This window comes from Hakea prostrata, unplaced genomic scaffold (genome assembly GCF_041222555.1).
Source record: "Hakea prostrata isolate BN-2017 unplaced genomic scaffold, UWA_Hpros_2 contig_236, whole genome shotgun sequence".
Lineage (NCBI taxonomy): Eukaryota > Viridiplantae > Streptophyta > Magnoliopsida > Proteales > Proteaceae > Hakea > Hakea prostrata.
In genome coordinates this window covers 29,755-51,712 of record NW_028291355.1, presented here as the reverse complement: position 1 = coordinate 51,712, position 21,958 = coordinate 29,755, and the positions used below count along the sequence as shown (strand labels likewise).

At 40.7% G+C, this 21,958-nt stretch overlaps 2 non-coding genes across 2 annotated transcripts; both read right to left on the bottom strand.

The window, feature by feature from the left end:
- Positions 1 to 4,566: 4,566 nt before the first annotated feature.
- Positions 4,567 to 4,650, bottom strand: TRNAL-CAA (transfer RNA leucine (anticodon CAA)). The gene has a single exon. It is a non-coding gene; the product is annotated as a tRNA-Leu (tRNA).
- An 8,110-nt stretch (positions 4,651 to 12,760) lies between these two features.
- Positions 12,761 to 12,844, bottom strand: TRNAL-CAA (transfer RNA leucine (anticodon CAA)). Its single transcript has one exon. It is a non-coding gene; the product is annotated as a tRNA-Leu (tRNA).
- Between the last annotated feature and the right edge of the window lie 9,114 nt (positions 12,845 to 21,958).

The following is a 21,958-nucleotide window of genomic DNA, read 5'->3' as shown; positions in this document are numbered from 1 at the left end:
ATTATAGATCATCCCATTTGGTTAATCCAAGCGGTAAGGCTCCTAAAGTTCATCGTCAATTCTATCAAGGAGGGATTCGGAAAAAAGGAACAACTAGTCGGTTAAATAAGATCACAGAGGGATTCAGAGAAAACAAATAGTCAGTTAAATAAGGGTTTGTTTTTGTAAATTAAGAAACTTTAAATCTTTAAAATGTAAAAATAAAAAATAATTTTTACAAGTGAATACTATTTGAGGGTATTTTGATCATAAAAATTATAATTTGTCTTTAATTGATCTTATTTAATACCTCAAGGAGGCCGGTTGCAAGTGTCCATTTATTTGGACTAAAAATGACATAGATCAAACCTTAGGGGTCCGATGAAAATTACCAAAAAAACGTTTGGATATTGGGAGAAACCTAATGATAGCTGAAGTCATTTACCATCACGGTCATCCACTAGGGGTAGATTCTATATTTTTCTTGGGAAGAGAAGTAGTGGATGAGGAATTCACTAAGTAATTAAAGAAAAACTATTAAAACTAGCCTTATTAGCTTTAGAGGATGAGGAATTCAATAGAGTGATTAAAGCAAATCTCCAGGGTAAGTGGATGAAAGATTGTTCCATTTTCCTTCACACAAAATTTTTGAAAGTCTTATTCTTGTTCTTAAAGTGGAGAAGGGAGTACTAGTGGCACGTTAGGCGAATAATTCTTATTTGCATAGAACACACGGTGTGAAATCTCAAAAGGTTTCGAGGGTTTGCCGAGATTTTGCCGATATCTCGTTGACTTTATCCCAAATCCCGATTCCCAAACCAATTCTTATAATACCCTATTATCATGACACGCAATCCCAGGGTCGCACCTTTTAAACTTCAAAATCCCAACCCCGTTCCCATCTCACGCAACCTCTTTTCATTTTTCCAAGTGGTCTTGTGAAATCCTCGGATTTCTACCCCTTTAACCCGTGGCTTCAAAATCGCCCACGAAGTTAGCGCCAAATGTGGGCCATTCAAGTGGAGCTTGAAGGGTTGGAAATGGAACCAATGTTGGTGGATGACCCTTGTGATGACTCATCAACTCTCCTAAAGTTTAATTGAAGAGAGAAGATTAATCTTGATGGTGTAAAAAGGGTGATCTTGGAACGTCCGTAGATGATGATGAAGAATCCGATTGACGCAAATAAGGTATCAAATCGAAGATCGTCAAAAGACCTTTCCAACAAGCCAAAAATCACCAAAATCGGAGTCCATTTGAGGGGTTAACTTGGGACCGGTTGAACGGCTGGTCGACCGCCCCAACCCCCAGCCATTTTCCAGCTTTGGGGCAGAATCGGGTTTTTCATGTTTAGAACCCTATTTTGAGTTTCTAACCTCTCATACTCGCATTTTAGAAGGCTAGTACGAAGATGAGGCTAAATGAGGAAGAGAAACCAAGGGAAAGTAAGGTTTCTAACCATTTGGACGCGTGCTAACACCCGGATCATTGCGAAAACGTTAGGAAAGGTAAGAATCATCAAACCCTCTTCTTTAACCTTAGTTTTTGGAGTAGTTCTTCGCAATAAATGATAGATTTGAGTAGTTGTTGCTTGATAATTGTTTTGAATGCTTGCAAATAGTTTCATTTATGTTTCCCTTTGGTTTCTAAGTGATTTGTGCGAGTCGTTGCAAACGATTTTGCATTTTGGCTCTCAGACCCAGCCAAGAGCACTCGCGAGAGCCAAAATTGGGGCTTTTTGATTGAGATGGAATTAGATCAAATTGAAGGTATACTTAGGACCCTATTGCTGCCAATTAGACATTCCCAAAGTTTCGTTTCGATTCGACTTCGAATCGATGGTGAAATTTGATTTGGCTGAAACTAGGTTGAGAAAGGTGGGTTCAAAACTAGTTAGCAGATTAGGCTTTTATTGGGTGATTTTGGGAACTCTATTAAAATCCAATTGACTTCTAATTTATGTCTATTGATCTTCTTACATGATTAGGTTTATTTTGATTATAATCACAACTCGTAAGTGTGACTTTGGAGAGCTTATGCTAACTAAAAAGGTGAGGAATATACTCAACCTTATCTTGCATGGTTATTTATGTAATTAAATTTCATTATTGATATATTGCCTTGCTTTAATATTTATTATCTTGTGATTATGTGTGGGACTTTGCACGAATGAAAGGTAAGCAAGTATCTTTGCTTCTATTTTCAATATTCTTTGAAAACAATATGAGAATGTATGAGATGGATGAGATTGAATGGATTGAGTGTTTTCTTTTATCTTCAAATTCTAAATTATTGATATGAAGATATATGGATGATGTTGAATAAATTACTCTTTTTATTTTATGTTTCAAACTAGGGTTGTGGGTTCGCCCATTACCCTAGTGAACTTACATGAGTATGCATCTAGACTTACGTACATGAATGCTAAGTGTCTAGAAGTGTTTGGCTAGGTAACCTCATGAGTACTACTACCCTTCCGGCAGGGGTATTGAAGCCGGTTAAGCCATGATGTTAGTGGTTGGGTCCTGAGCGTCAAGCAGGCCCACTATCATCATAGAGAGGTAGGGTTGCATATAATAGATAAGGGCTCCTGGGCGCTCAAGACTGGTAAAATGATCCGTGAGAGGACATGGAGAGCATCCTGTCCATTATATGTGGACGACCACTAGGTTAAGGAATGGGATCCAACAGATGCCTCCCGTTGAGGATTCCATTCATAGGTGGAAAGGTATTGAACCAAAAGGGCACTAGGCATGAGGGGAGATATCCGGACCATATGTAGTATGAGATTGTATGACTTTGCACTTGGCTAAGATTATCCTTGACACGCGCCAATCTCATACCAAATGGTGATGTGAGAGAGTGGTGACCTATACCCCAACCATGGCTTGACAGGACTTTACCCAACAACCGCGGAGAACCCTATAGACGTCTCTTGTTGAGGGAGAGTGACTGAGACCGCCTAAAGGAGATTGGTGTACAAACTTAATGCGTGTCTACCATAGAGACCTCATGATAGAGTTATGAGCATAATATCATAATCATTCATACATCATATCACTATCATTAATTACATTATCGATACTCAAGCTATATGTGTGATGTGGAATCTTGTGTACGAATGCATGATATGATGTGGAATCTTGTGGACGAATGTATGATAAGATGTTGAGTTGACCTCACTGAGTTCTGTTGAACTCATTCCTTTTTATATGTCTATGTCTATTAGAATATTCTGTAGGTTATGAGGACTCCTTCCAAGTGGAGGATTCGTTGTCGGCAGGCTTTCTTGAAGGAGTGACTGAAGAAGATGTAGACATGCATGGAGCTTCATGTTCGTGCAAAGACTATTCTTATGAGGTTGGATTCCATTAGGGAATCAGTTTTGTTTAATTTCCGTTGCAACAAACTATGCTTCCTTCAAACTCTGATGTCCATTTTGATTAACTTTAGATAATGGATGACTGTAACCTTTTGATCAATCAAGTTTGATAACTTTATACTTGAACTTGATTTATTCTTGTCCTTTTAATTATGCTATATATTGTGTTGTATGGAATTGTCACTGAACCTAGGTCCTGCGGTGTATCACTCCCACGGGTATTCGAGTATGGCCGGATTTGGTTGGGTGGGGCGTGACAGGTGCATCAGAGGTCTTTTCATTTTTTAAAGTGGTGCGTCAGAGATATTTCTTCTCTTTGCGTGTGGGATAGCCGGATAAGTTTCAAGCGGTGGTTCCGGCGTCACATCTTCACTCTTCACAGAGATTTTAAACAAATAAAAAGAGGAGAAATAGACGGTGGTTTCAACGAAGGTTTCTATTTCAGGTAGTGGTTTCGGTGATTCTGGCACTGAGAGAAGAGAAGAAGTGAAGAACAAGTGAACAACAAAAGATGGGGAAGGATTTTGGGCATATTTCACATCTTCTCCATCAAAGCAAGGATTTTTCCTGGTGATAGAAGGATTTCGACCATGAAGCGCTCGCGACAACCGCGGCGCATTTTGCAGGTTAACTGTCGATTTTTGCCGAGTTTTCCCCAATTCGGCATTTTTTCGGTGATATTTAGTAATTTTTCAGTGAACTGGACGCAATTCATTTTTTGGTGCAGCTTTCGGTTCAATACTTTTGCCAAAATGTTTTCACATCTTCTTCTTCTTTAGTCTTCTCCATCAAAGCAAGGATTTCGCCGGTGATAGAAGGATTTCGACCATGAAGCTGAACACGGTTGGCGACATTTTGCAGGTTTACTGTCAATTTTTGCCGAGTTTTCCCCAATTTGGCATTTTTCCGGTGATATTTAGCAATTTTTAGGCGAACTGGACGCAATTCATTTTTTGGCGCAACTTTTGGTTCAGTACTTTCGCCGAAATGTTTTACCATGATAGAACATGTGATGCCAATTGCCACATGCCCCTTCAATTAACTCCAAACCCCTTATGTTTCATTGCAAAGAACATTCTCTCATTATTCTCAAAAAAATGGAGGGATTTTTTTAATGAAAGTATATGGGAGGATATGGTGCAATTGAATATGTTGTTCTTTCCTAGAAGTATAAATCGAAAATATGAAAGAAGAATTAAAAAAAATGTCAGAAGTGGGATTTGAACCCACGCCTTCTCACGAAGACCAGAACTTGAGTCTGGCGCCTTAGACCACTCGGCCATCCTGACTAATTTGGTTTTTAACAGTAAACTTATAACAAGTTTTTAACTTTCACATTTTACCCTATATAAACCCTTCCATACACAACCGTTAGGTGACTGACCTATCGTTTACCTACAACTTGCCACCTTTGCCTAAAATCACCTCACCTTTGTCGAAAAATCCCACCATCCTCTACTAGAGAAAATCTCTTTGTCTCTGTCTCTCTCTCTTCAAAAAGTACTAAACCACACAAAACTATTGGCTAATTTGAGGAGAGGGCTTTTGACCATGCACTTTCTGGCATATTAAGGTTGGTTTTCAGCATATTTCTCTCCTTTGAAGGCTCTTCTCGGCTGAGTTAATTTCATACCATCATTGTTTGTGAAGTTTCAATATATATAATGAACATTTTAAGATGGGTGGTAGGATTTTCTGGTAGGGGACGGTGGGAATTTCCAGCAGGGGTGTGGTGATTTCCGGCGACGTGTAAGTAGAAGATGGGTGAATGAATTATCCCTTCACCCATCTAAGGGTTGGTATGGAAGGGTTTAAATGGAGTTAGTTATGTCATTTGACTCTAATGAGGTTAATATATTTATTTTATTCATGACTTAACAGAATCTTGGGTAGAATGTTAAGAGTGTAATTTGTAATTTTGAAAGTGTACAGTCTCTAATTTAGAGCACTAATACAGGCAACCCAGAGTTTAAGCCCTACTAAAACGTACAACCTGTAATAAACTAAAATTATAATCATTGAGAATTAATGGCAAGGGAATAAACCTTTTTATATTTTTTATGTAAGAGTGAATAGCCTATAATACTATAATAGATTAATAGACAACTGTGAAACGTCATGTTAAGCAAAGTAGAATGGGTTGTACTCTGGGCTGGACTCCAACTCCAAACACTTTGAAGTTTGACCTAAACGGGTAGTAGTAGGATCTATTTTTAAGAGTACTAGTAAAACAGTCACGTGTAAATGTACATGTATTTATCAATCACCATGTATTGGCCATGGAACTATGGAAGTTGAATGACCTATGCATAAGTGAACTTGTTAACAACAACTAAGGTTGGAATTTGGAATAAGTTCATCTTTAAATACTTGATTTAGATTAAATGTTTTTAATGCAGTTTCTTCTTCCTCAATTAACATTTCTTGGTTTTTGGAAGAAACTCTTCATACTCCTTTGGTTGTTAATGATTTCTTTGAAAAATGAGAAAATGGTGAAATTGAGAATTAAATTGATCCAAATAATTTCAAGAATTTTAATTGACCGTTATGACATCATTTATTACTAATACAAATGTCTAATTGATTAAATATAAAGGGGTATTAAAGAAAAACAAAATGTAACCGTGTCCTTTTTTTTTTTTGGTAACCAACCGTGTCCTTTGAGTTCATACTTTTATAATAGTAGTATGATGGATTATCTTTTAACCACACAAATAGGAGTGGGGCCTATTGGATAAATCATTTTCATTCATTTTAATTATTTTTTTTGGTCAAAGGGTAAAAGTTTCATTAAATAAAAGAGTTTAAGCCAGGAGACCTGGACAATAACAATGACTGATCAATCATGAAAATAGGTGGGACATTCCACCATGATCTAGAAAGAGAGAAGCTACGGGCTCCCTTAGCAAGGAAATCAGCAAACCTATTACATGACCTGTTGATGAAATTAAAATGAACATAGTTGAACTCTTGGGAGAGTCGCAAAATCTCAAAAACTAAACTAAGAAAAATCCAATCTAAGGAACTATGAGCACCCTGAAGTGCCAAAATTGCTGGCAGAAAATTTGAATGTACTTGGAGATTGGAAACTCCTAAAGTTCGCTCAATAAGTAAGCCATCTCTAATAGCTTGAAGCTCAAGAATTGCTGCCGAGCTACCCAAGCAACCAAAACATTGTGCTGCGACAAAAATGCCAGCTGAATCCCATAAGATGCAACTCCTACTGCCCTTGCTCGTGTCCCCATCCCAAGAACCATCCACAGCTACCTGAAAATATCTCACATCTTCCAGAGGAGGAATTAAAGCAATCAGTTGTCTTCCGCTAACATCGCCAATCCTTTTGTTGAGATTTTGTATATCTGCATACAGAAAAGAAAAGTGAGTCATAGTGCAAGTAACCGAAGCATCAATACCACGAAAGAGATAAGCATTTCTAGTGTTCCAAATACTCCAAGCTAAGGCACTCCAAATTTGGTTGACTCTATCTAAATCATTGCAATCCTTAACTTTTGTGTGGATAAAAGCCATCCAATCATGAATATGACTTCCTCTAAATTCTGAAGTGTCGATGCGCAAAGGAGAGAGTTCCCAGCAACATTTTGCATGGGAGCAAAAAAATAAGGCATGACAAGCACTTTCCTTCCCACACCCACAAACCAGACATAAAGGAGCTGAAATAACATGTCTAACAAATAAGGAATTACTTGTCGCAATTGCTTCATGAGTTCATGAGATGATCTCCACAAAAAATGTTTGATTTTGGGAAGAGTGGGGATGTGCCATATTTGTTTCCAAAATTTAGAGGAAGAGGATGTTGAAGCAATATTACCTTGAGAGTCTGCCATAGCCAAGCATTGGAAATAAGCAGATCTAACAGAAAAAACACCATTTTTGTTTTTGTACCAAATCCATCTATCAAGGGAGTCACTAGAAAGGATGGGGATTTTCAAAATAGCATTTACTTCAATGGGTGTGAAGAGTGATTGTACTAATTGGATATCCCATTGTGCTTCAGGCCACCCAATAAGATTTTGGACCCACATTGGGCTGTGGCCTTGGGGAGGAGAAGAAATACCTTTAAAAGGTAAAGAAGGGAGCCAAGGGTCCTTGTAAATGTTAATGGTAGCCCATTACCTACTTGTTTAACCAAACCTTGTTTGAGGACCTCCTTCCCCACAAGTATGCTTCGCCATCCCCAAGAGCTATAAGAGGGAGCAATGCATTCAAGAAAAGGGGTGTCTTTGATGTATTTTGCATGCATAATTTGGGCCCATAGAGAATCAGGGTTGGTTAGCAAACGCCATATTGTTTTGCCAGCAATGCTTTGTTAAAACAATGGACGTCCCTAAAACCTAGGCCACCCTCACTCTTACCTTTACAAAGAGTTTCCCACTTGACCCAAAAAAGGCCTTTCCCATGGTCATCTTTCCACCAAAATTGCCGAATTTTTTGATTCATCTGGTTGCATAGTTCATTGGGGATGAGGAAACAAGACATGGTGTAGACCGGTAGGGCAAAAGCCACCGCTTTGATCAAAATTTCCTTCCCCGCTTGAGATAGAAATTTCCCTTTCCAACTCGTTAACTTGGAAATCGGTCTATCAAGAACAAAGGAGAAAGTCCTGGATCTTGGATTTCCCAATGGAGGAAGGGGAGACCTAGGTACGTCCCATGGGAGTGGGCTTCCTTGATGTCCAAGGTGGAGACTATGTCCTCGCGCAAAGATTGTGGGGTTCTAGAACTAAAAAGGATAGATGATTTCTCTGGATTGATATGTAGCCCCGAAACTAATTCAAAATCTTGTAGGAGGACATTAATCTGTGAGGCATTAGAGACTGAAGTTGGGGAAAACAACATACAATCATCTGCAAAGAATAAATGATTAAGTTCAGGACCATTTCGAGCAATTCGGATACCTGGGAGCCTGGGAATGCCTCCATTAGATGTGAGTCTTTGGGATAGAGTCTCATGGCATAAGATGAAAATATAAGGACTCAATGGGCATCCTTGCCTAATACCACGGTGAGGCACAATTTTCCTAGAGAGAGCACCATTGATTTTGATCTGAAACTCCACAGTGGTGATGCATTGCATAACCCACTGGACCCACAAATCAGCAAATCCCAAATGTTTCAAAGTAGATTCAATAAATGACCACTCTAATTTGTCATAGGCCTTGCACAAATCCATTTTGAAAGCCATGTACCCTGTGGTTGATTTTGATTTTTTGAGAAAATGGAGGTACTCATGGGCCAGATAAATATTATTTGTAATGGCTCTTCCTGGGACAAAGGCACTTTGAGTCTGGCTAATGATGGACCTCAAAATAGGTTTAAGATGATTAGCCAAACATTTTGCTATGACTTTGTAGGGAGTGGTACATAGACTGATGGGTCTGAAATGGGATACATCCTAGGGGTGGTGCCTTTTAGGAATAAGGGAGATGATTGTTTTGTTAAGGCTCTTAAGCATATGACTCCCTATGAAGAAATGTTGCACACCATGGATAAGGTCAGGACCAATAATGTCCCAGTGTCTCTGGTAAAACCAGGCAGGAAGACCATCAAAACCTGGGGCTTTTGTTCCCTTCATTTGGAAAAGGGTTCTTTTAATTTCCTCAGGTGAGAAAGGGGAGCAAAGAGATGAATTGTTTGAAGCTGTAATGCATGGAGGAGTACTAGAAAGAAACTCCTGGGGAGGGTGGGGAGAGGAAGAAGAAAAGAGAGATGAGAATGAGAACAGATTTCAGAGTGAATTTGTGATTCCTCAGTCATCCAATGTCCCAAACTATCCTTAAGCTTGGTAATAGAATTCTCCTGTCTCCTTTGGGTGGTGGAGGCATGAAAAAACTTTGTGTTTCGGTCCCCTTCAAGAAAGCCGAGAACCCTAGACCTTTGACATCAGAATTTTTCCTCGGCTAGGAGTTGTTTTTCAATATTTCGCTTTAATTCAAGTTCTTCCCTATCGTGGAATTAGATGGTGTTTGTTGTTGGCAAATTTCCAGAAGCTCGGATAACTTTGCAATCTCCATTGATGCATTCTGGAAGGTTGCCTTGCTCCAGATCTTGAGTGCTTTGGTGCAACTTTTAATTTTTTGATGTAGCTTATAAGAAGGGGATCCAAGGCTAGGGGCCTTCCAACCTAAAGTAATTTGATTAGAAAGGTCAGGATGGTCCTCCCATTTAGTTTCATAGTGAAATCTGCTGGGCCTTTTAGGGGCAGGGTGTAAGGTGATTTCCAAAGGTGTATGATCAGATCCCACCATAGCATGCCTATGACTCTGAATACTTCCATAGATATCAAGAAATTCAACATTCACAAAAACCCTGTCCAAGCATTCTTTAACCAGATCTCTCCCTTGTCTTTTATTTGACCAAGAAAATTTGGGGCCGGTACACTTAACCTCTACTAGGTTACAATTTTCAATGGTCATCCTAAAAGCATCCATTTGGGATTGGGATCTTGGTATCCCACCTAATTTATCCTCATTGCAAAGTAATTCATTGAAATCACCAAACACAAGCCAAGGTGTACTTACCGATAAGCCCAAATGAGATAATTCATTTTAATTATTTACCTAGTGGGGGAGGGGATCTGAACTCTTTTCTACATCCTTTGTTTTTTGTCTTTTCCCTCCAAGTAAGTTCCATTTCAGTACCAGCACTCTCACTAAAGATAGGGAGTCAGAGATTTCCTGAGTTTTTAATTTAGTAGTGTTTTTTTTATTGGTAATTAAAATTACATTCTCATTTGGAATGTAAAAAAAAAAAATTCTGTGTAATAATTAAACACCTAAAGTAAATTTAGTTGGAAAATAATTTTCATTTTACATCAAGATTTTTTTAAACTGGAAGGGAAGGAAGGGAAGGGCAGGAAAGTGAAATATTGAAATTGATAAAAAGTAGATTCTAAGCTTGAACTACTTAAAACTCTTTAAATATTTGATGATTATATTTTCATTCACATTTTTTCCCCCAAAACAATCATAGCCTGAAATTCATTTAGATCTAATATAAGATTTCATAACTGAGATTTGAATGATTTAGGGTTCCAGAATCTCATTTGGTGACCATCAGAAAAGTTTTCATTATGGATTTAATTTTCAAGCAAGAGTTAAGCACATTGATGGTTTGTTATGGCATTAACATTTTACACGACCTAACAATTGGCACACCCCAAGACAGACAACATGAGATGAGTTGAGATGGATTATCAGTCAATGTAAAATTCAAATTCTTGCCAATACAGGGTTGGTTGAATGGTAAAGATCCATACTTCTCAGTGGAGAGGTATTGGGTTCAACCCTTGCAGCCAAAATAAATAAAGCACCAGTACCAAAAAAAAAAAAATTCAAAATTTGTTTTTCTCCCAAAAGAATTCAAATTCACAAAGATAATAAAGGGAAAATGTGTTCGAGGAGATAAAAAATTTCAGTACCTCTCCTTGTATTCGAATTTCCATTATTTATTTATTCTATAAAAAAAATAACTAAAAAGAAAGAAAGAGAGCATAATGAGAACATATTATTCTCCCCCTGATTGGAAGATGATCCGGACTCTTGATGGCATATATACCTATGAGCAAACGGTTTATTCCAGTCGTCCCATCCCTGAGGCAGAACAACACTAGACATTTCAGTCATGGTGAAAACCATCCTTCATAGGGACCCCATGGCCTTACTAAGAAGCATTTTTCCACTCCTGTGACCTTGCAATGTGAGAATGTGTAGCCTGTCTGCTCTGAAGTTGATTCTCTTTGTTGTGTTGTGATTGCCCCAGTTTTTTCCAATAGAGATTGAATATGAGAATACTACATGATGCGTCACAGTTATATTGCTGTTCCCGACTACATGATGCATCATAGTCTTGTTCAGTAACTGAAGTATTTTCCTTCAACTTCATGTTAACAAGCTTTCTCATCAGAAAAGCTTTAGTCCCAGCTGTTTTCCTTTCATAAAGACTCGCTAACTTTTTCCAAAGTTCTTCCGCCGATGTCTCATTCGCAACATGATGGAAAACAATAATGTCCAACCACTGTCGGATCGTGCCAATAGTTTTCCTATTTAATTTGGTCCACTCAGCTTCAGACATCTCTGATGGTCGATTAATATTACCTTCAACAGGTTCATATAAATCTCTACAAAATAATAGATCTTCCATCATAGGCTTCCAAATCAACCAATTTGATCCATTAAACTTAATCATAGTACTTGAGGTACTTTCCATTTTAATTTACACAGTTATCGACCAAGCTTTGATACTACTTTGATGGAGCTAAACAATATGCTAGTGTAAATTAAAGAAACAAATACAACTGTAATAGATCAAGCATTCAACACACAAGCCACAATAGACACACATGAATTTTTAACGTGGAAAAACCCGCAAGGGTAAAAACCACGGGACCGTCATCGGAGTCCACCCAAACTTCCACTATTACCAAGTGATAATAAAAATGAGTATACTATCAACATCCCATCTCTAGATAACACTAGAGGAACACGAATCACAACCACATCATCAAATAGATGGAAATCAGAGAGAATGGAGAAAAGTCACCAGAGAGGCTTCCCGAGAACTGTGGTAGAATGATATTCTGACCGTTGGATATGAAGAACTAGGTGCCACGACCATTTCCTTCAAATCTCACTTCATTCAAAGAAACCCTATTGCTTCACTTAAAGATGGGCCCCACATGGCTTTAATGGGCCATGGGCCGGACCCAACACCTAACTCATCCAAAGCCTCACGTTTACTGGGTGTCACTACAACAAAAACCCCTTATGGCTATTGATAATTAGATACACTTTTTAGGCAGTGGTTTCGGTGATTCCGGCACTGAGAGAAGAGAAGAAGTGAAGAATTAGTGAAGATCAGAAGATGGAAGGATTTCGGGCATATTTCACATCTTCTTCTTCTTCTTCAGTCTTCTGCATCAAAGCAAGGATTTTTCCGGTGATAGAAGGATTTTTACCTTGAAGCTAAACACGGTCGGTGACATTTTGCAGGTTCACTGCCGATTTTTGCTGAGTTTCTGCCAATTCCGCATTTTTCCGGTGATATTTAGCGATTTTTCGGCAAACTGGGCGAAATTCATTTTTTTGTGCAGTTTTCGGTCCGGTACTTTTGCCAAAATGTTTTACCATGATAGAACATGTGATGCCAATTGCCACATGCCCCGTCAATTAACTCCAAACCCCTTATATTTCATTGCAAAGAACATTCTCTCATTATTCTCAAAATAAGTGGAGAGATTTTTTAATGAAAGTATATGGGAGGATATGGTGTAATTGAATATGTTTTTCTTTGCTTAGAAGTATAAATCGAAAATATGACAGAAGAATTAAAAAAAAAAAGTTATTCTTAATAAAACATATATATTTGATGAAAATTAGGGATAATGTCAGAAGTGGGATTTGAACCCACGCCTTCTCAGGAAGACCAGAACTTGAGTCTGGCGCCTTAGACCACTCGGCCATCCTAACTGATTGATCTTTTATTAATAAAATTATGATAGTTTTTTAACTTTCACATTTTACCCTATATAAACTCTTCCATACACAACCGTTAGGGGACTGACCTATTGTTTACCTACACCTTGCCACCTTTGCCTAAAATCACCTCACCTTTGTCGAAAAATCCCACCGTCCTCTACTAGAGAAGATCTCTCTATCTCTTTCTCTCTTCAAAAAGTACTAAACCACACAAAACTGTTTGGCTAATTTGAGGGGAGGGCTTTTGATCATGCACTTTCTGGCATATTAAGGTTGGTTTCCAACATATTTCTATCCATTGAAGGCTCAAGCTAAGTTAATTTCATACTATCATTGTTTGTGAAGTCTCAATATATATAATGAACATTTTAATATGGGTAGTGGGATTTTCTGGTCGGGACGGTGGGAATTTCCAGCAGGGGTGTGGTGATTTCCGGCGACGTGTAAGTAGAAGATGGGTGAATGAATTATCCCTTCACCCATCTAAGTGTTGGTATGGAAGGGTTTAAATGGAGTTAGTTATGTCATTTGACTCTAATGAGGTTAATATATTTATTTTATTCATAACTTAACAAAATCTTGGATGGAATGTTAAGAGTGTGCAATTTGTAATTTTGAAAGTGTAAAATCTCTAATTTAGAGCACGAAAATGTGCAACCCAGAGTTTAAGCCCTACTAAAATGTACAACCTGTAAAAAACTCAAATTATAATCATTGAGAATCTTCTTTCCAATTCCCAAGTGGTCTGGAACCTCAAATTAATGGCAGTGAATAAACAATTTCATTTTATTTGTTGTGGTAAGAGTGAATAGCCTATAATACTATGATAGACAATTGTGAAATGTCATGTTAAGCAAAGTAGAATAGGTTGTACTCTGGGCTAAGACTCCAACTCCAAACACTTTGAAGTTTGACCTAAACGAGTAGTAGTAGGATCTTTTTAGAATACCAGTAAAAGTGTCACGTGCAAATGCACAGGTATTTATCAATCACCATGTATTGGCCATGGAAGTTGAATGACCTATGCATAAGTGAACCTGTTAACAACAGCTAAGGTTGGAATTTGGAACAAGTTCATCTTTTAAATACTTGATTTAGATTAAATGTTTTTAATGCAGTTTCTTCTTCCTCAATTAACATTTCTTGGTTTTGAGAAGAAACTCTTCATATTCCTTTGGTTGTTAATGATTTCTTTGAAAAATGAGAAAATGGTGAAATTGAGAATTAAATTGATCCAAATAATTTCAAGAATTTTAATTGACCGTTATGACATCATTTATTACTAATACAATTGTCTAATTGATTAAATACAGAGGAGTATTAAAGAAAAACAAAATGTAACCGTGTCCCTTGAGTTTATACTTTTATAATAGTAGTATGATGGATCATCTCTTAACCACACAAATAGGAGTGTGCCTATTGGATAAATCATTTTCATTCATTTTAAATATTTACCTAGTGGGGGAGGGGATCTGAACTCTTTTCTACATCCTTTGTTTTTTGTCTTTTCCCTCCAAATAAATTCCATTTTAGTACCAGCACTCTCACTAAAGATAGGGAGTCAGATATTTCTTGAGTTTTTAATTTAGTAGTGTTTTTTTTTTATTGGTAATTAAAATTACATTCTCATTTGGAATGTGGAATGTAAAAAGAATTATGTTTAATAATTAAACTCCTAAATTAAATTTAGTTGGAAAATAAATTTTCATTTTACATCAGGATTCTTTTTATTTTTTTATTGTTTTGGCAAGTAAAGGAACTGGAAGTGAAGGAAAGGAAGGGCAAGAAAGTGAAATATTGAAACTGATAACAATAACTTCTGTAAGCTTGAACTACTTACAATTCTTTAAATATTTGATGATTATATTTTCATTCACATTTTTTACCCCAAAACAATCATGGCCTGAAATTCATTTAGATCTAATATAAGATTTCATAGCTGAGATTTGAATGATTTATTAGGGCCTGTTTGGTTACTTGAGTTTAGAGATTTCAAAAATCTAGAGATTTCAAATCTATAGACTTCAAATCTGTGGAGTCATGTTCATAAAATTAACTGTTTGGTTAACCTGATTGGAATGAAATTTGTAAATTTGTCCTGAATAAAACATTTATTGAGTCATAGTTCAAATGTTTAACGCTTTTATAGTAGGGGTGAAATCTCTAGATTTCACCTCATACCCATAAATCTACAGATTCACGTTTTTAGTTGTTGCGTCTAGAACTTCTTCGAGAGTCGGATATTGAGATGACCACCTTAAGAGCTCTCCAACCAAGTTGGAATAACTGAGATGCCTGCACACACAAAGAAAGCAAGAACGGTCCGGCCTAGTTTTGGCCGGGGAACCGCCTCCGACGCTCAAATCAGCCTAGGTAACAATAATGGTTCTTGAGAGAGTTCTCAAGAACGTAATGAGTAAGTACTCAGATGAAAGTTCTCGTTACCTTTCTCCATGTAGGAGGTGGGTTTATATAGAGGTTACCTGGAGGCGGCGATTCCTTAAGTTCCGGATCGATAGTTGAGGAGTGAGTGGAGTAGTGGAATAAAGGCTCCTTCTTTGTCGCACCTAAAAATGCCGTTATGCTGACTCACCTCCCCAATTCTCGGAATAGATATGCTGAGTGTTTATGCGTAACTAACTCTTCTTGACTTAGTCAAGAGAGTCTTCTGAGAAATGCTAGAGTTGGATATAGATATATATTTTTCCCAAGTGTGGCACTTCTCCAACGAATAAATGAACCTGCCCAAGAGGGAGGTATCTCTCCCGAATGAGGCCCTCGGGACCTTCTCCAACGAAGAAACGAGCCTGCCCAAGAGGGAGGTATCTCTCCCGAATAAGGCCCTCGGGACCTTCTCCAATGAAGAAACGAGCCTGCCCAAGAAGGAGGTATCTCTCCCGAATGAGGCCCTCGGGACCTTCTTCAAGGATGAGATGCACCCGCCCACGGGGGTGCCTTTCTCTCCAGAGATGGGGACTCGGGACACTAGCTCCCCACAACAGAACCCCCCATTCCGTGCGATCGGTTTCTCGAGTGTATGGAATGCTTTTCTCATACCACTTTGAAGGTTTTTTCTTTTGAAGAAATTCCAATGCGTCGTCTTGAATGATAGCCATCATTTCTCTAAAGTCTCGTCGAGTCGAGAAGCCCCCAGCCTGGTTCTCCGAGAGATGCCATTGCCTTTATTAAGGGTGACTACCCGAGTGAGGTCCCAAGTGTGACGCCTTAGAAATTCCATCTCATGAGAGTCTAACTTGGACTTTCACGAGAGGTGGGGAAAACTCTCGAGTGGCTACCCGAGCGAGGTCCCGAGTGTAACACCATTGAATAATTCCATCTCATGAGAGTCTCACTTGGACTTTCATAAGAGGTGGGGAAAACTCCCGAGTGGCTACCCGAGCGAGGTCCCGAGTGTAACGCCATTGAATAATTCCATCTCATTAGAGTCTCACTTGGACTTTCATAAGAGGTGGGGAAAACTCCCGAGTGGCTACCCGAGCGAGGTCCCGAGTGTAACGCCATTGAATAATTCCATCTCATGAGAGTCTCACTTGGACTTTCATAAGAGGTGGGGAAAACTCCCGACTGGCTACCCGAGCGAGGTCCCGAGTGTAACGCCATTGAATAATTCCATCTCATGAGAGTCTCACTTGGACTTTCATAAGAGGTGGGGAAAACTCCCGACTGGCTACCCGAGCGAGGTCCCGAGTGTAACGCCATTGAATAATTCCATCTCATGAGAGTCTCACTTGGACTTTCATAAGAGGTGGGGAAAACTCCCAGTGGCTACCCGAGCGAGGTCCCGAGTGTAACGCCATTGAATAATTCCATCTCATGAGAGTCTCACTTGGACTTTCATAAGAGGTGGGGGAAACTTCCGACTGGCTACCCGAGCGAGGTCCCGAGCGTAACGCCATTGAATAATTCCATCTCATGAGAGTCTCACTTGGACTTTCATAAGAGGTGGGGAAAACTCCGAGTGGCTACCCGAGCGAGGTCCCGAGTGTAATGCCATTGAATAATTCCATCTCATGAGAGTCTCACTTGGACATTCATAAGAGGTGGGGAAAACTCCCAGTGGCTACCCGAGCGAGGTCCCGAGTGTAACGCCATTGAATAATTCCATCTCATGAGAGTCTCACTTGGACTTTCATAAGAGGTGGGGAAAACTCCCGGGTAGCCTCATGAGAGTCTCACTTGGACTTTCATAAGAGGTGGGGAAAACTCCCGAGCGAGGTCCCGAGTGTAACGCCATTGAATAATTCTATCTCATGAGAGTCTCACTTGGACTTTCATAAGAGGTGGGGAAAACTCCCGAGTGGCTACCCGAGCGAGGTCCCGAGTGTAACGCCATTGAATAATTCCATCTCATGAGAGTCTCACTTGGACTTTCATAAGAGGTGGGGAAAACTCCGGCTGGCTACCCGAGCGAGGTTCCGAGTGTAACGCCGTTGAATAATTCCATCTCATGAGAGTCTCACTTGGACTTTCATAAGAGGTGGGGAAAAATCCCGACTGGCTACCCGAGTGAGGTCCCGAGTGTAACGCCATTGAATAATTCCATCTCATGAGAGTCTCACTTGGACTTTCATAAGAGGTGGGGAAAACTCCCGACTGGCTACCCGAGCGAGGTCCCGAGTGTAACGCCATTGAATAATTCCATCTCATGAGAGTCTCACTTGGACTTTCATAAGAGGTGGGGAAAACTCCCGACTGGCTACCCTAGCGAGGTCCCGAGTGTAACGCCATTGAATAATTCCATCTCATGAGAGTCTCACTTGGACTTTCATAAGAGGTGGGGAAAACTCCTGACTGGCTACCCGAGCGAGGTCCCGAGTGTAACGCCTTTGAACTCTCTTAGGTTCTTCGTTGATTTGAAGAGCGCTCCTGGGTTCTTAAGCTTGTTAAGAACTCTCCTGGGCTCTTCTTAAGAAGTGCTTGTGTCTTCTTCGCTATAACTTTCTTTTCAAGAAAAAGTATATCAAAAATGGAGACGTAGACTTTATTGAGAATCAAATGGTCTTTCGACTTGCTTGCATTTTCTGACATAGTCCACGGCATCTTTCTGAATAGTCGACCAATAAAGGCCTTGGCGTATTATTTTGTGGGCTAAAGCACGACCTCCCATATGCGCTCAGTATATTCCTTCGTGTACTTCGGCTAAGGCATATTGAGCTTGAGAAGGGCCAACACACTTTAGAAGAGGCTGTGTGACCGATCTTTTATAAAGTTGTTCTTCAATAATGGTGAACTTCGCTACTTGATTTTTAACTGCCTTAGTTTCCTTGACATCTTCTGGGAGGATATCATTCTTCAAATATGCTATAATTGGGCTCATCCAACTAAGCTCTTCTTCAATGTCCATTGCCTCAGCCTCCCGAATGCTAGGAATTTCTAACTGTTCAATATAAACGGCTGAGCCTAAGGTCGAATATTTGGATAAAGCCAACTTGGATAACTCATCTGCTACTTCATTTTCCTTTCTCGGAATTTGCTTTATCTCAAGATGATCGAAATAATGGCGACAATCATCAATTTTGGCTAAGTAATTTGCCATTCTTGTTTCCTTTGTCTCGTACACGCCACGAACTTGATTCACGATCAACTGAGAGTCGCTTCGGACTTCCAATTCTCGGACTCTTAGGGCTTGGGCAAGTCTTAGTCCTGCTAGTAGGGCTTCATACTCGGCCTCATTATTAGAGGCTTTGAAGTTGAATCTTAAAGCATAATGAATAGTGAAAAAGGAAAAAAAATTGCCTAGACACCTCCGTGAATCCGGATATTGAGATGACCACCTTAAGAGCTCTCCAACCAAGTTGGAATAACTGGGGTGCCTGCACACACAAAGAAAGCAAGAACGGTCCGGCCTAGTTTTGGCCGGGGAACCGCCTCCGACGCTCAAGTCAGCCTAAGCAACAATAATGGTTCTTGAGAGCGTTCTCAAGAATGTAATGAGTAAGTACTCAGATGAAAGTTCTCGTTACCTTTCTCCATGTTGGAGGCAGGTTTATATAGAAGTTACCTGGAGGCGGCGATTCCTTAAATTCCGGATCGATAGTTGAGGAGTGAGTGGAGTAGTGGAATAACGGCTCCTTCTTTGTCGCACCTGATAACGCCGTTATGCTGACTCACCTCCCCAATTCCCAGAATAGATAGGCTGAGTGTTTATGCGTAACTAACTCTTCTTGACTTAGTCAAGAGAGTCTTCTGAGAAATGCTAGAGTTGGATATTTTTCCCATGTGTGGCACTTCTCCAACGAATAAATGAACCTGCCCAAGAGGGAGGCATCTCTCCCGAATGAGGCCCTCGGGACCTTCTTCAAGGAAGAAATCAGATAACCAAGAGAGGTGCATCTGTCCCGAGTGAGGCACTCGGGACCCTTTATGAGGGAAGAGATGCACCAACCCGAGGGAGGTGCATCTCTCCCACCCCCGAGGGGGGTGCATCTCTCCCGAGGGGGGTGCCTCTCTCCCGAGGGGGGGATGATCGGGACCTTATTTCCCCACAACGAGCCCCCCATTCCGTGCGATTGACTTCTCGAACGTATGGAATGTTACTCCCGAGCTTCTTAGAAAATTTTCTTTCTTCTTGGAGAAACTTTAGGACGTCGTCTTGAATGAGAGCCATTATTTCTCCAAGGCCTTCGTAATTCCCAACCGTCGTATTAATTCATACTTATTGCTGCTTCTGATATGCGAATGGTCGTGTTATCTCAGCCGTTGATCTATTCGATCAAGGGCCGTTTGATTGAGATCTTGAGTCCCTTAATCTCGACCGTTGTGTCTATTCATTGTTGGTCGTTGGATCGCGACCTTTCATGTTCCAGATCTCAACCGTCGCTTTGCTTGATTCACAGCCGTTGGATGTGTCTCTTCATCTTCCTCCTCCTCACTATAAATAGAGGTTCAATCCTCATTTTCAATTTTTTGCTTGCAAACTCCCTCTGAAGTCCCCTGACTGCGTTGCTTGCTTTCTCCAACTCGCTATTCCAATCTTCAAACCAGTAAGTTTTCTCTAACTTTTCTTCATTTCTTTCCTTTGTCATTTCCGTATTATGGATAATTTAAGAAAAGGCAAGGAAATAGCCCGAGCCCCCTCCCGACTGGAGGTCCCAACTGCCACGATCTCCAGTCCTGAGACGTCTTCCTGAACCCAATCCATGCATTATTCTAGTGAAGATGCTTTCTCAGGCTCTTCTGACTCTCGTATTGTGAGAGCAACTGCTGACTTAGCTAGGGACGACCCTCTTGACCAAGAACCTCTTTGCTCCGACTTAGGAACGGACTTAGTCAACCTTGGTCTTTCTATGGATTCTTCGGATGAGCGGGAAGTTGATAGTATTAATCAATCTCCTAGTAAATTCCGAGTGAGTCGAGACATTATTTGCCTCGCCCACCCCTTTCTCGTCCCCGGATTGCCACAATCGTTGGCCTCCTTTTATTTTCTCTGAATTGCTTTCCGAAGAGGCAATTCTCGAAGAAAGGAACAAACCTAAGACACCCTCTCACATTGACTATGATCTCAAGTCTTCGGGTCCCGAGTTCTATCCCGGAGATCTCAGCCCCAAACATCTCCAGCGTCTAAGGGATTTCTGTGAAATTCCAAAGGACTATCTCTTTCAGCTCCTGTCTTCTTCTAGTCGGGTTGGAGAGCCCCCGAACGGGGCCTTCTCCCTTTATTACGATGCTTTCTTAGGAGGTCTTCGCCTTCCAATTCAGAAAATTTTTGAAGACCTTCTCGTTCATTACGGAATTTCTCCCTCCAACCTTATTCCAAATAGTTGGAGAAGTGTTTCTTGCTTTGTTGGTTTTTGTCACAATGTTGGAGTCGAGCCAACATTCCCCCTTCTTCTGCGTTTCTTCGAAGTTAAGAGTCAATCAAAAGGGGGTTGGCTCTCTCTTCTTCGTCGGGCAACCGACGCTGTGGATTGGTCAGGCAACATCATTTTGCCGAAGTCTATGCCTACCTCCACCAAAGGGTGGAGACATCACTTTTTCTTTTGCCAGCCCCCAGTTCCGCCGCCATTCCCAACTTCTTTTGTGAAGAAATCCAACTCTGATCTTAAAGGACTCAATAATCTCATTGAGTTATCCGCCGCCGAAGAAGCGGCTTTAGAAAAGATCATCCAAGTTGGCGGAGATTCAGCCGCAGTTCACGGATATTTACCTGAGTATCCGTCTGCTCTTCAGTTGTGGGGCTTTTCTCCGGGTGAGCCCCTTCTTCATTGACATTCTTCAATTTTGTATATTTTTCTTATCTTCGCACTTTCTGACTTTCTTCGTTTGTTGTCGCAGTGTCTAGCAAATTGGACATCGACGCTCTTCGGGCATTGACAACTGGGAATGTCAAAGAGGCTTTCGCCCGAAAGCCAGCGAAGAAAGGTGGTGCTACGGACACGGGTCCCGTCGTCCAAGCTCTCGGCGCTCCAGGTTCGTCCAAGCCTTCGGGCAAGAAGACCGCAAGGAAGAGCATCTCCTTGGGAGGGGGGCCTCCTGAGATAGGTATTCCCCAGGCCTCTCCTTCAAGCCGCTCGGGAAGGCCCTTGAAGAGGGCTCGGGAGAGTGAGAAGGCCGTTGAGGAGGACTCCCAAAAGTCCCCTGTCTTCGTTCCCGGCTGGGATCTGACTTCCTCCGACACCGTGCTGGGGGACTCCAACGCTGCCAGATCTTGGCTTCTTGAGGGGATGATCCCTTCGGACCGAAAGTATCTGAAGGATCTTTCGGATGACAAATTCTATGCCAACGCCTACAGGTAATTCTCCGTCCTTAGTCCCTCATAGTTCTCCAAGTGATTTCTTTAACATGGTATTCCGTATTTTCTCCAGGTTCTTCTCTGGAGGGGCGCATTACATGGGCGAGTGCCTGATTCGTTCCGAGCACTTGAGAGATCAGCTTCGAGAGCTGAAGGAAGATCAGGAACGCACCGCTGCTGGACCTTTTACGGTCTATTAAGGCTGTCGGGTCTTTGAAGAAATGTGACGAAGAAAGGAGCTTGAAGCTGAAGGAGATATCCCGAAGCAAGGCGGCTCTCAAGGGGGAACTCTCCGAGGCCAAGGAAAATTTGGAAGAGGCCCTTCAAGAAATGGAGAAGTTAAGGCGCGAGAA